General features: G+C 31.3%; 1 long non-coding RNA gene across 1 annotated transcript; it reads left to right on the plus strand.

Moving 5' to 3' along the window:
• Positions 1–405: 405 nt before the first annotated feature.
• LOC142239168 (uncharacterized) lies at positions 406–8,242 on the plus strand. Its single transcript, XR_012722939.1, has 4 exons — positions 406–795; positions 860–1,535; positions 1,603–2,453; positions 8,019–8,242. It is a non-coding gene; the product is annotated as an uncharacterized LOC142239168 (long non-coding RNA).
• The last annotated feature ends 5,809 nt before the right edge of the window (positions 8,243–14,051 follow it).

Here is a 14,051-nt window from a genome sequence, read left to right on the forward strand (position 1 = left end):
TGAATAATAGATCTTGTAATACAGTCTTCCCTTCTCTGATTTTTCACAAATTCTCCAATATTGTTTCCAAGAACCATCCAACATGCATACTTTGTGTCTGTGCTAATATTGCATCCAACACGTGGTGAGTTCAGCCAACACCACTAATGTCAATTGGGTCATGTCTGCACTACTATGACCTCCAAACTGTGGATAATGATACGGTCCCTTGAGTTTGTTGAAATCACAAATATACGATTATAAGTATTTTTGATAAGTCACTATATTATATTACACTTATATTATAATACACTTTTTCTATATATGTTGACTGATCCTGATCTTATCCCGAAGGTGTTAAAATGTGAAAGACATTTTTGATCTGAGTTGCGCAAAACGTCACCTTCGTCGACAAATGTTCACACTGGAAGGAGTCAGCTGTGTGGTCATTGCGAACGTTTTTCAGATCGGTTGCACCATATGATCTCTTTGGAAAACGTTATTGTGAATGATTTGTTTCTCAAAGAAAAGGTGACATATACCAAGCAAAACTAGTGACAATAACATCAGCAGGAAAGGAGAAAATAAAACATGAGAATTTTTGCAAAAAGAATTCATTAAATAAATCTAAAAAGATACATGTCACAAAGCCAGCATTTTTTTCGCAGCCCGTGAAGTAAAAAATGTTGGGAATCGAAAAAGTGAAACATATAAAAAGGCAGAAATAATTTTGTGAAAGTCTCTTGCATGTACGTGTGTGTGTGTAGTTGATGTTTGTTTGCTTTGCAGCAAACTACATTGGCAATGTTCAAAAAGGTAAGTAATGTAAATAATTTGTTTTCTTCTTTCAATGTCATCAAATGTTTCTCTGCTTATACAGGTACTGAATTGGATTAATAGAAATGAAAATATGTAGCAAAAGTTATAGTAGCCGTATTGGACAATTATACAGACAATGTTGTTTCCATTCGAGGATTTGTGTGTTATTTCTTGTAAGGAGCAATAATGGTCAATGTCTACCTGTATCAAAATGACGAAACTATCCTTGTGGACAGACTTGGAAAATTTAAAAATGATTTTGCTCGATATGTCAATTATGTCATAAACGATTCGTAACATTTGGTGAAACAAAATAATATTATGCCACCAAATGCTGGCCAGAAAGATAAGTATTATGAGTTCATCATAAATATTTAAGTATAATTGTTTTGCAAACATTCCTTAATATATTTTCTATCATTACAGGTATTGACAATTGACATCGTTGTGCTGTATATAGTAGAGGAGCCAACAAAAATTATACATATCTATAGAAGCTGTGTCGCCGTAAGAAATTTTTATTCACAACATCAAAAAGGTCGAAGACATGAGTCTATTAATTGAATTTGGCTGCATATGACATCGGATGAAAATATTGTAATATCTCTACCTGTGTGATGGCTAACAATTACGTATCGTGAAATCTTTCAAGTGTATGACAATTTCGGTCAATCTAGATGTGACTCTCAAAAATAAATTGTTGTGATCATATCCACATTGGACGATGTTTTCCTCAGGTAAGTGCACCATGATTGCCTTTTGATTTTGAATAGTCTGACCTTTTAATTATCTCTTTACTTCCAGGTCTTATATTCATTACGTGAAGTAACTAATATACATGGTATGAGTGCGGTTGTCCAGTGGGTATTTCTGTCTACCTGTCAACGAAATTAATAGAACTTTCCCTGTGAACATGAATTGGAAATGTGTGAATGCTATCGTTCATTGGACAAATTGGCCATTAGAAAGTAAATAATACCTGTGTATAAAAATGAAAATAAGATAAGTGTCGTAATATAGCATTGCAATTATGTTGATTTTTATTTCTTTGTTTTTCTTTCTTTACAGGTATGTCTCTTGTCTGTTGGAATTTTCAAATGCTATTTTCACTCCTTTCGTGATTCATTGGCTGTTAATGTATAAAGACGAAAATTCATCGCTACAGCAATGATGTACTAATGTGGCAAAAAAGGACAATTTTGTTTATGTATTATGTGGATTTTTTGTCAACAATCCTGCGGTCATAAAAAAATTATTTGTTTAGCATGAAAAAGGTCAAAGACAATATTGGAATACCATGAAGTGGCTATTTGTATGGTGTGTGAGATTGACTTTTGCACATGGACACTTTAGATAATTTATCCTTATTAAGATAAGTTCTATTGTATTTTATTTTGAGGACATATACTAATTAAATTCTCTCTCTCTTTCCAGGTTTATAAAAAAAATATTTTCCCATTTCACTAAAACTTTTCTTCTTCTTTCGTATAGGTGCTGTGGCCATATTCAACGAATTGGGTACATAAACTATAAATATACGGATTACAATGAATGACCAACAGTTTATGATTGGGATGACTACAAGATATAAATTATGGATCGTGGATGGAAATTAAATTAAATATTCTATATTTCAACGATGGATACTTGAAATTGTAAGTGGTAAAAAAATGTATATATTATTAAATAGTATAGATAGCTATTTACATATATAGTATGTTGTCACTCATACGCGTAGATGTTGGGCATGTACTATTCCAATAGATTTTCCATTGAGTGTTTCCACTTCATATTGACAATTACCGACCGACTTTACTATTCGACACTTTAACCAAGGTTTACAAAACTTTGCGTTTATACCTTTTGCAAAATTACTTTGCACAAAGTTCTTTCGAAAAACTTCTTGGCCAGGGTGAAAAGTTATAACTCGACTTCTCTTATTGTAAGATCTTACATTTCGCTCATACGCCTCATGTAGTTTATCTTTTATTTTCTTGTGCACTATTTGCATTTTGTCAGACTTAGGTAGAACAATTGTTTCACCGTCCTCTAGAGCGTTTAGTTTTCGAAGTATATTATAGGCGTCAGCATGTGTAATCATTTGATAGCCAGTAAGGGCAAAGTAAGGTGAGGTACCTGTCGATGAATGGATTGTCGAACGTAACGAACATTCTATTTTCGACAAATTCTCATCCCATCTCGTCTGGTCAGTTTGCAGGTATGATCGAATACTGCTCAATATAGTCTGATTAACTCGCTCGCTGGCGTTTGCCTGCGGTGAGTGTATCGGTGATCGAATATGCCGTATACCAAATAGTTTCAAAAGATCTTGAAAAGATTCGGACAGAAATTGTTTGCCATTATCTGAGTGTATAAACTCAGGTACACCAAATTTATGGAAAATTTCTTCCACAAGAAATTTGTTAACTAATTTGGTTGTTGCCTTTGCCATTGATTTCAATAGCACAAATTTGGTCTTATGGTCCAATACAATGAAAATAAATGATTTTCCTGACCTGGTTCGAGGATAAGGGCCGAGGAAATCAACGTAAATCTTTTGAAATGGCCTTTGGGTTATAACTTCATTGCCCATTGGTGGTCGTAAAGTACATTTGGGATGTTTGATTTCTTTACACATGTCGCACTTATTTACAAAATCCCTTATATGATTTACCATTGAAGGCCAATAAAAATATAAGCGGACATTCTGTAGAGTTTTTGCCATTCCTCCATGTGTTGTATTCTCCTCATGTGATCTCCTTATAATGTTATTTGTCAATTCCTGTGGAGGCCAAATCCTCCAACAGCTCTCCTCAGATTCAACATCGCCTTGGTTAAACTTAACCCTCTTGTATACTATACCATCACTTATTTTCAAATCGGGTAATCTGTTAGAATTCTGCTCTATGGTGTCTATGAGTGAAAGGTAATCAGGACTCTTAAACTCTTTGGATTCAAAGTCGATTATGGCTGGATCTTCGAGTACAATCTCATCCATGCTCAATCGTGACAGCATGTCAGGAACAACATTCTTCGACCCTTTTCGGTGTTCGATAGCAAATTTATATCCTTGAAGCTTCAAGCTCCACCTAGCTAGTCGGCCATTGAGGTCACGTTGCCTCATTAACCATTGGAGACTTGAATGGTCAGTAATAACCGTAAAATCCATCAGTTCGACATATTGCCTAAACCGCTCAATCGCCAATATGACCGCCAAACATTCTTTTTCAGTGGTCGAATAGTTTTGTTGGGCAGTATTTAACTTTTTCGAAAAATATTCGATGGGATGCTCGCCATCGTTTTTATCTTTCTGAAAAAGTACTGCGCCAACTCCAACATTCGAAGCATCACACTGTATAAAGAATGGGCGATCAAAATCCGGGCTTGTCAGAACTGGGCTTGATACTAGACACAACTTCAATTTTTCGAATGAATCCAAAGCTTCAGGGGTCATCACAAATTTAGAAGATTTTTTTAGTGTGTCTGTGAGTGAGGCTGTGAGGGTCGAAAAGTCGTGGATGAATCTTCGATACCATCCCACAGTACCCAAGAACTTACGAACATCTTTTTGGCTCCTTGGTGGTTTAATGTTCATAATGGCCTCAATCTTAGACGGATCAGGTTTGAGTTTACCTGCACCCACAATATACCCTAAATATTTTAGCTCTTTGTAACAGAATTTTGATTTTTCCATATTTATGGTCAAACCAGCTTCTGTTAGCCTATTCCCAACAATGTTCAGCATTTCCATGTGTACTTGGAAATTAGGTGACACAATCAATAGATCGTCCAGGTACACAAATACACGGTCTTTCAACTCTGAAGGAATCACTTTGTCCATCAGTCTACACATCCGTTGAGCAGCGTTGCACAGTCCAAAAGGCATTACTTTAAATTGGTAATGTGGCCTACCTTGAACTGTGAACGCTGTCAACGGGCGACTTGATTCCTCCAGAGGAATTTGCCAAAATGCGTCCTTTAGATCTATTGCGGAAATATAAAACGTATCGCCTAGTCGGGCTAACAAACCGTCTATGTTGGGCAAGGGGTAAGCGTCTTTCCTCGTTACCTTGTTGAGTTCTCTTGCATCCAAACATAGGCGATTTTTGTTCGGTTTAATCACCAAAGTTACCCTGTTATTCCACTCCGCATTTGTTGCTACCTCTATAACATCAAGCTGGATCATCCTGTCCAATTCCTCGTACAAAAGCTTTTGTACACCAGGACTAACTGGAAAGTACCTCATCTTTTTAGGAGCAGCATTTCCAACATCTATGGAGTGTTTTTCCAGGTGAGTTTTTCCAAGTCCATGCTTGGTATAGCAACGAAATGCGAGTTTTACATTCTCCAAAATAGTTTCCTGTTCAGGCGTCAAATCGTGTATTTTCCTATCATCGTCCAATGTATTCATCTCACAAACGTCCATATCATTCATTGTTATTCGAATTCCTAATTTCTGCCAAAAATCGTACCCAAGGATTAAACTTTGTTTCAATGTCGGTACTAAATAAAATAATATCTCCTTATTTGTATTCCCACATTGCACAGATAATCTGACCTTGCCAATAATTTGCAATGGCTCACCGCCAGCAGTATTTATCGTCGATTTATAATTCAAAATTTTACCTTTCATCATCTTGACATTTTCCAAACAATTTTTCCCTAAACAACTGACTGCTGCACCACTGTCCATCAATCCATGAAATTCAATTCCATTCAATTTCACATCTATATAAGGTCGAATATCACCATCTACATTTAAACAAGCCGATGCAATTTCTTTTCGCTCTTGTTTTCTACGTTGATATCCTTTCCTAGCTTTTAAAACATTCCTACTTATTTCAGGTATGAAATCCCTAAAAATGTCCTCCCTTTTTCTATTATAATTTTCCAATCTGGTCTCATAAGGTATAATGGTCTTAATTTTTCTACTTGAATTTTGGACTGATCCACTTGAAAGAATTCTAGCGCATTCTGAATTCCGATTCCTTATATCATATTTGTCATCAGTTGTCTTAATTAAAGAATTTCTATGTTCGGAGTTGTTTGCCATGATTCTAGGATCATTTCGAAAATTTGGTGAATTTATCATTTCTTCATCAACATTTTTGAAAAGTTCATTCCCTGAAAAAATTGTTGTCGTCTCGGTTATGGTATATAATTTATTATTTCGATTATGTTCGGATATTACTGGGTCGATTCCATCTTCGAACATGTTTGCCCAGTCCTCGCCATGTTCTTGTTCGGGTTTCCCGAACATTTGGGGCATCTTGGAGAAGTCACACCATCGAACCCACATTTATAGCAGAAGACATTACGTTGCTCGTCCGGGCAGTCTATAAATGTGTGTCCGTTTTTCTTGCAGTTCCAGCAGACAAGTTGCCTAGTTGGTCCTGCATTTTGGTATAATGCCTCCACTTCAGGAATGAAATTCGAAGGCTCTATCTCTTCCACATCAAGTTCATTAATACGTCGATAATTCTGTTGCCTGTAAGAGATTCGTTTGGAAATGTTCCTCTCGGCTCTCTTACATTCTTCTAGAAGTTCATCGATCGTTTCAATGTCCTTCGGGAAAATTAATTGTACAAGGCCCTCCTTAAGATTATCCTTCATAATCCGTACAAGTTCATGCTCATGTATTGGAATGCGCAATTGGTTTCTGAGCTTAACAATTTCTGATATGTACATATCTGCTGTCTCAGAAGGTAATTGTCGCCTTTCCATGATACGTCTTTGTATTTCGAAATCGCTTTCGAAATTTCGAAATTTTTTTATAAAATGATATTTTAAATGGTCCCATTGGCATATTGGGTTTTGTTGGCGAAATTGCCAAATCCAATCATGTGCTCTACCTGTCAATAGGTGATGGAAACCCTTAACAAAAATATCCCAAGGACAGTTGTAGTCAATTCTCAAAGATTCAGCTCGAAAAACAAAATCTTCGACGCTGACTGATTTTGACGAGCCATCATACTTCAAACCCCACTTTTGCAATTGCAAGGGTGTTATGGGCTTGTGATTGTAAGGCTGATATTGGTTTGGAATATTTTGTTGTAAAAGTCCATGTGGTTGATAGTTCGGGTGATCTGGCATAGGTGGTGTAAAATATGCCTGTTGATAAGGCCGATAAGGATTTGGTGCATTTTGTACATTTTGCATATTTTGTCGTCGATTATTGTTCACCTGCTCATTTGAGGCTCTGTTTGGTGGAGGATTGTTACTACCATTATCAAGCGAATTCGTTGCTTGAGAATTCAAAGAATTCCTAATGGCTTGTGGAATCATTACTGCAAGCCTTTGCTCGATTATCTGTAATATATTCGCCTGAGCAGCTCCTACGGACGCACTAACATAATCTTGCAAGCTCAAACCATTTCCGTTCACCGCAGATTCTGGGTCAACGTTTTCTTCTAACGTAGGCAATCTTGATTGATTCATTTCTGAAAATTCCCTTCTAATAGTCCTGGCAGTAATACTACTATATTCAGGGGTTGTAATGGAATGCAATGATTCCGGTGAAGATGTAGTTTGTGGGCCTAATCCGTTAAGGAAACGTAAAGATAGTAAAGGTGGTATATTATTAGAATTGAGAATGGTTCTATTAGCACTAGATGTATTAGAATTAGCGCTAGAGGTGTTAGAATTCGAATGTTGAGTATTATTCGTGGAATTGTTTGTCGACGTATTCAAGCTTGAGTTATTCCTATTACTGTCTGGCTCAAAAGCCTGCGCATTGGGGTTTAGATTACCTGATGGATTGTTTCTAGCAGCAATTCTGCTTGACGATCTAGATGGTGCATTAATCCTTGATCTACTAGGCATGACGTAAACTCAGAGAAATATTTCAATAAAAAAAATCGATTTTCAATATGTCTGTGGATGTCGTTTTTTTTTCTGTTTATTCAGTCAATGAAAATAAATGTCCTCGGAAAATTTAATAAACGAAATGAAAAGTATTTAATGTAGTTATAGACGCCAAAAAATTAAAAAAAAATTATTAAATGTGTGATATAGACAAATTTTTAAATATAGCCAAATTTTGGAAAATATTGAAATTTGCAGAATATTTGTTTTCAAATTAATAATGATTCATTATTTGATTTTGTAGTTTTTTAGTATTATATACTGCTTCTACTAGTTAGTAACACACAAAATTTAAACATATATTACATATACTTAATAATAAATATAATTTTTGTTTTTTTTTTTTTTCTTTTCAGATTATTATATTCATTAAGGTTGAAGTTGGTAACAGATCCGGTCAAAAAAAAGGCTATAGTGGAATCCAAAATACAATATTTATATAATTTTCAAAAATATTTTAAATATTTTCTAATTTTAAATTTGGAAAGAAATATTGTTGAAATTTTAATATCGTAAATAATTTTTAAATATTTGTTTTTCTTTTTAAATAAACAAACTAAAAATTCTATTGAATTTTAAATTGTTGTGTTTTAATTATTGGTATTGGTTTTATATTAGCAAAACAGGTTTGTAAAAAAAAAGCATGTGGGAAAATTACTGATTAATTAATTGGATAAAGATTCCAATTTTTAAATCATTTTGCTCGAGAAATTTGAAACAAATAGATATATTGGGCTATATAACCATAATAATCTATGCTTTCAGATTTCTACAAAACAATTTGATTTAAATTTTGGTCTTTGGACACGACTGCGGAGACTATATAAACATCGTTGCGAATCGGCATGGTGCTAAAGCTCCTTCCGTGACATCCAATGTTCATGATAGATTCTTTCATCGGCCTTGTTCTATTTCATAAAAAAAAAAGAAATTAATAGATGGATAATTTTATGTGGAAATGAATGTTATGTTGTCTGATGTCATTATATGACACTTTAATATTCAAGCTGTAAATAGTTCCACTAAATAGGGCGGCAAAATTTGATGACTAAAAGCTATTGGTTGGTTGACTATTAATACAATCAAAAAATTCGCCCCACGTTGGGCGCCAAATTGTGACAACCCCCTTATTTAAGCGGATCTGGTACTCAGGGGTGTTATGCTGCGGCCTAGCTCGCCGGATGGGGTGGTTCTTTCCGCTTTTTAGGGTTGTACATTTAAAATATTTAATGTACCAGTATGTTTTTCTGAACCAGAGCCGGGAGTATGTAAAATGTTTTAAATAGCGATTACGCGTATACAGCTCTGATGTTTTTTTGTGATTCACTCTCTATGAGTGAAATGGTATGGGTTACTCTCTCAACCAGTTGATTCAGGGATGGGAAGTCGCAAATCATTATGTTAGGCTATTGTTGTTTGAGTAATACGGGTATGCTTTTTTATGTTGTTTTGCTAAAAGGACAAGTATATTTAAAATTCAACAGACATTTTTGGATTCCTATTTGAGACTTGGTGTCCAGTCTCTTAGGCAAGCCCACCCCATATGACATTTCTGTCATCCATGATATTTCCGTTGCCTCTATAAATATGTGGAAATATCCCAACATTGAATTAGCCTACTTTTTTTTTTAACGGCTGTTACATTTCAACCCTTATTAGACAGTTAACACATTTTAAATTTCTTTTTACGTTAAAAATTTCATAACATTTTGTTTTATTCTTAAACTTATGAGTTTGTTTATAACATGTAGTTTAGTATAATAATAATAACAATAATTAACATTTAATGTACAATTTAGATAGAAAATAGTAGTTTTAAGGCCTTAAGTAAATAATAATGAAATTTTATGTTGTTTTTAAAAATTAGATAGTTACTGTCTTTTTAATATTTTGTGCAAAAAAAAAATAGAACCTTAGGTAATATATAAATTTATGTGCTTAAAAAAATGTTTTATGATTGAAAAATAATAATAGCTTTTATTATTAGATTTGAATCATATATATAAGTTTACATAAAATGATTTATTTATTTAATTATTAATTATTTTTAACATTAATTTGTTTAATGATATTATTAAGTATTATCCTTTAGGCGTTTTTTTTTTTTTTTTTAATTATATTATTTTAATATTTATGATATATATGTATGTTTTAATTTAATTTTAGTTATGTATATTTTAGATTATATTCATTATTTATTGTTATATTATTTAATATATAAATATATAAATATTTGATTATTATTTTTATTTATTATATTAGTTATATTTCTTTATGTTATTGGTATTTATTCATTATATCAATTAGTATTTAAAAATTATATATTTTTTTGTTTTGGTACATATAAAAATTATATTTTTTTTTGTTTGCACATAATCTTATCTAATTTTTGTTTTGTTTAGTTTGAGTATCCAAAAAAAAAAATATTATTTTTAGAATTTTATTAATTTTCTTTCCAAAATTAGTCATAACAAAAATTATGTACATATATATTTACTTTTTCTTTTTTTTTTTTATATACTGATATATTTATTTATGTACATTTATAAAAAAAAATCATAATAACTTTTCTTACATTATTTTTAATATATATTTTGTGTAATTTTGATGATATTAATTTTGTAATTTCCATAGATAATTAGTTCTTTTCTTATTTTTAAGTTTTCAAATCTTTAGTTTAGAAAAATATAATACAACTTTTATGGCATAATTTCAGCTTGTTTTTGCAGTAATACCAACGAATTTTTGATAATTTACTTTTATTTCTTAAACGTTTAATACTTTTTCTTTTAAAATTTTATTTATGGGTTTTTACTTTTCCTTTCTCGTTAGTAATTTTCAAATATTTCCAGCAACTTTCATTTCTTGTTCATTCAACAAATTTGGATTTTTGTTCTTTCATAGTTTGAAATATTTTCTTTAAAACTTATAATTGAAATGTTTAAAATTTCTTTTCTTTCTTTTATATAAAATTACTGAGCACCTCCGATACACATGATATCGAAGGTACCCACGTGTCTCTTATGGTATGTTTTAGAACATCACGGGACAATCACACATTTTCCACATTTTTTTTTTTTTTTTACCTTAATTTTCTTTTGAAATTTCTGGTTCCAGTGAATAATAGATCTTGTAATACAGTCTTCCCTTCTCTGATTTTTCACAAATTCTCCAATATTGTTTCCAAGAACCATCCAACATGCATACTTTGTGTCTGTGCTAATATTGCATCCAACACGTGGTGAGTTCAGCCAACACCACTAATGTCAATTGGGTCATGTCTGCACTACTATGACCTCCAAACTGTGGATAATGATACGGTCCCTTGAGTTTGTTGAAATCACAAATATACGATTATAAGTATTTTTGATAAGTCACTATATTATATTACACTTATATTATAATACACTTTTTCTATATATGTTGACTGATCCTGATCTTATCCCGAAGGTGTTAAAATGTGAAAGACATTTTTGATCTGAGTTGCGCAAAACGTCACCTTCGTCGACAAATGTTCACACTGGAAGGAGTCAGCTGTGTGGTCATTGCGAACGTTTTTCAGATCGGTTGCACCATATGATCTCTTTGGAAAACGTTATTGTGAATGATTTGTTTCTCAAAGAAAAGGTGACATATACCAAGCAAAACTAGTGACAATAACATCAGCAGGAAAGGAGAAAATAAAACATGAGAATTTTTGCAAAAAGAATTCATTAAATAAATCTAAAAAGATACATGTCACAATCATTGAAATGATAGTATCAATTAAAAAATTAATTGTTCCAATTAAAAAAATAATTGATAGAATTATTTTTTTTTTGATTGATTTTTATTTCAAATTAGAAATTTGTTGAAACAATTAAATTTTTAATTGTATATTTTTTTAAATTGAAGTAAAAGTTTAACTGGGAATATTTTGGTGGTATTTTTTCTGTGTAAGCACTGTTATGGAATTAAAAGAAACCTTAAAGTGAAATGTTTTCACAGAAAAAATATTTCTAAAATATTTCCAATTAAAAAGTTGAAACCCCAATTAATTACAAAATTAAAAAAAGAAAATAATTAAACAATTTTTATTGAATAAGAAATATTTTCAATGCAAAATATAATCGACAATTTTGAAATACTTGGTTGCAATATATAATTAATTAATGTTTAATATATAATATATAATTAATTAAAAAAGTGTATGTATAAATAGGTACAATGATATATACAAAATTTATAAATTACTAAGAATTACTGCGAGTTTAAGAAATTATTTAATTTTATTTTGAAACTGTTAGCATTGCTAATTGTTTGCAAATCCACAGACGGATGCTGAATATGAAAAATTGTCGTTCCGATAAAAGAGTCTTTATATATAATTAATTAATTGTTAGTAATGATACAATAAGCAGTTTATTAGCTTAATTTAAAAATTATTTAAATTAACACGACAATTGATTGTAAATTCCGAATTAATTAATTTAATTTCTAATTAATTCTGTGATTGATGCTATCTATTTACATATGTAAGCAGTTTCAATAAAAAAAATTAAATAAATTAATAAAAAATTCAGTGAAGCTCTTATTCAATTACACTTTTAATCGAACCAATGGATTTAAGTGAATTTGCTATACGGAACAAAATCTTCTTCACACAGCAAAAATACAACCAATATATTTTAAATTAAAGTTTTATTTAATAATTTAATTTAAAATCTATTTCATCACAATTTAATTGATTCCATTATTTATTTAATTAAAATAAAAATCTATTACAAAATTTAATTGGAACAACTAATTTTGTATTTGTTATAGATGATTGATATTATCATTTTCGTGTTAGAAACCATTTTAATTAAAAATTGATTGTAGCAATTAATTTTGTGATATTTTCTCTTGTAAAAGTATGTTATTGCAAAATTTTACTTCTTCGCATTTAAACCTAGTGAACATAAAAGTTTATTGATAAATATCACCTGTTCCCAAAGTGTGAGTCCTACACAGACAAAATATCACCAACACATTTGATAGAAGTTGAAAATTTTTCCCATTAATAAATTAATTGATACAATTAATTTCAAAATGGAAATATAAAGTTAATTACGGCCATTTTCATGTAGCTTCGTTAGACTTTAACTCCCAGTTAACAGAAAGTAAAATGGATATATCTTCTCTCCGGTTTATTTTAACTGAAAAATTTTTAACAGTTAAGTTCCTAACTGGCATATGGAATATATAGCCAAGATGACAGATTTGTCCAAACTACGGTTTAAAAGTTCGTTAGCTAACGTACCACTAACGGAGCTTCATGAAAATGGGGGTTAATAATCTTAAAATTTTTAAATAAAAAGCTAATTGACACAATTAACTTTTTAATCAAACTCGGAAGACTATGTAATTGACAAAGTGATGTATTTTTTTTTTAATTTTTAACTAAAAAATTATTTCAAAAAAACAATTTTTTAATCAAATTAAAAACACTAAGTCAGTTAAGAATTTTATTGAAAATAGGTCCTTTTTTAATGAAAAATTAATTGAAATTGCAATCAACATTAATTAAAATTTCAATTGAATCATTTAAAAAATTAATTGAAATTAATTTTTTAATCAAGTATATTTTTAATGTCATTTTCATGATTTAAGACATTTCAGTTAAATAATTAAGTGTATCAATTAAAAATTCTTGTGTTTATACAAAAAACAATATTGACAATATATAGAAAAGTTTCTTTAACATTTAACTAAAACTTTAAAATTTAATTATATCTATATATAATGAAGAATTTTGTGGGTATTAAAGCTGGAACCCCGAACGGTTTTCGCACAGTGGCCCCGTTGATGTAAATTCAGTCGGAAAATATTTTTCAATTTTCCGCTTTCTGAAATACTTTTCTAATGAAATTATTTCGAATTTGAATAGTACGCACTAAGACCTATCCAATGGCGGTAGTTTCGTTTTGGAACCCCGAACCGTTTTCGCACAGTGGCCCCGTTGATGTAAATTCACTCGGAAAATATTTTTAAATTTTCCGCTTTCTGAAATACTTTTCTTATGAAATTATTTCGAATTTGAAAAGTGCGCACTAAGACCTATCCAATGCTGGTAGTTTCGTTTTGGAACCCCGAACCGTTTTCGCACATGGCCCCGTTGATGTAAATTCCCTCGGAAAATATTTTTCAATTTTCCGCTTTCTGAAATACTTTTCTAATGAAAATATTTCGAATTTGAATAGTACGCACTAAGACCTATCCAATGGTGGTAGTTTCGTTTTGGAACCCCGAACGGTTTTCGCACAGTGGCCCCGTTGATGTAAATTCAGTCAGAAAATATTTTTCAATTTTCCCCTTTCTGAAATACTTTTCTTATGAAATTATTTCGAATTTAAATAGGGTGCACTAAC

This window comes from Haematobia irritans, chromosome 5 (assembly GCF_050003625.1).
Source record: "Haematobia irritans isolate KBUSLIRL chromosome 5, ASM5000362v1, whole genome shotgun sequence".
Lineage (NCBI taxonomy): Eukaryota > Metazoa > Arthropoda > Insecta > Diptera > Muscidae > Haematobia > Haematobia irritans.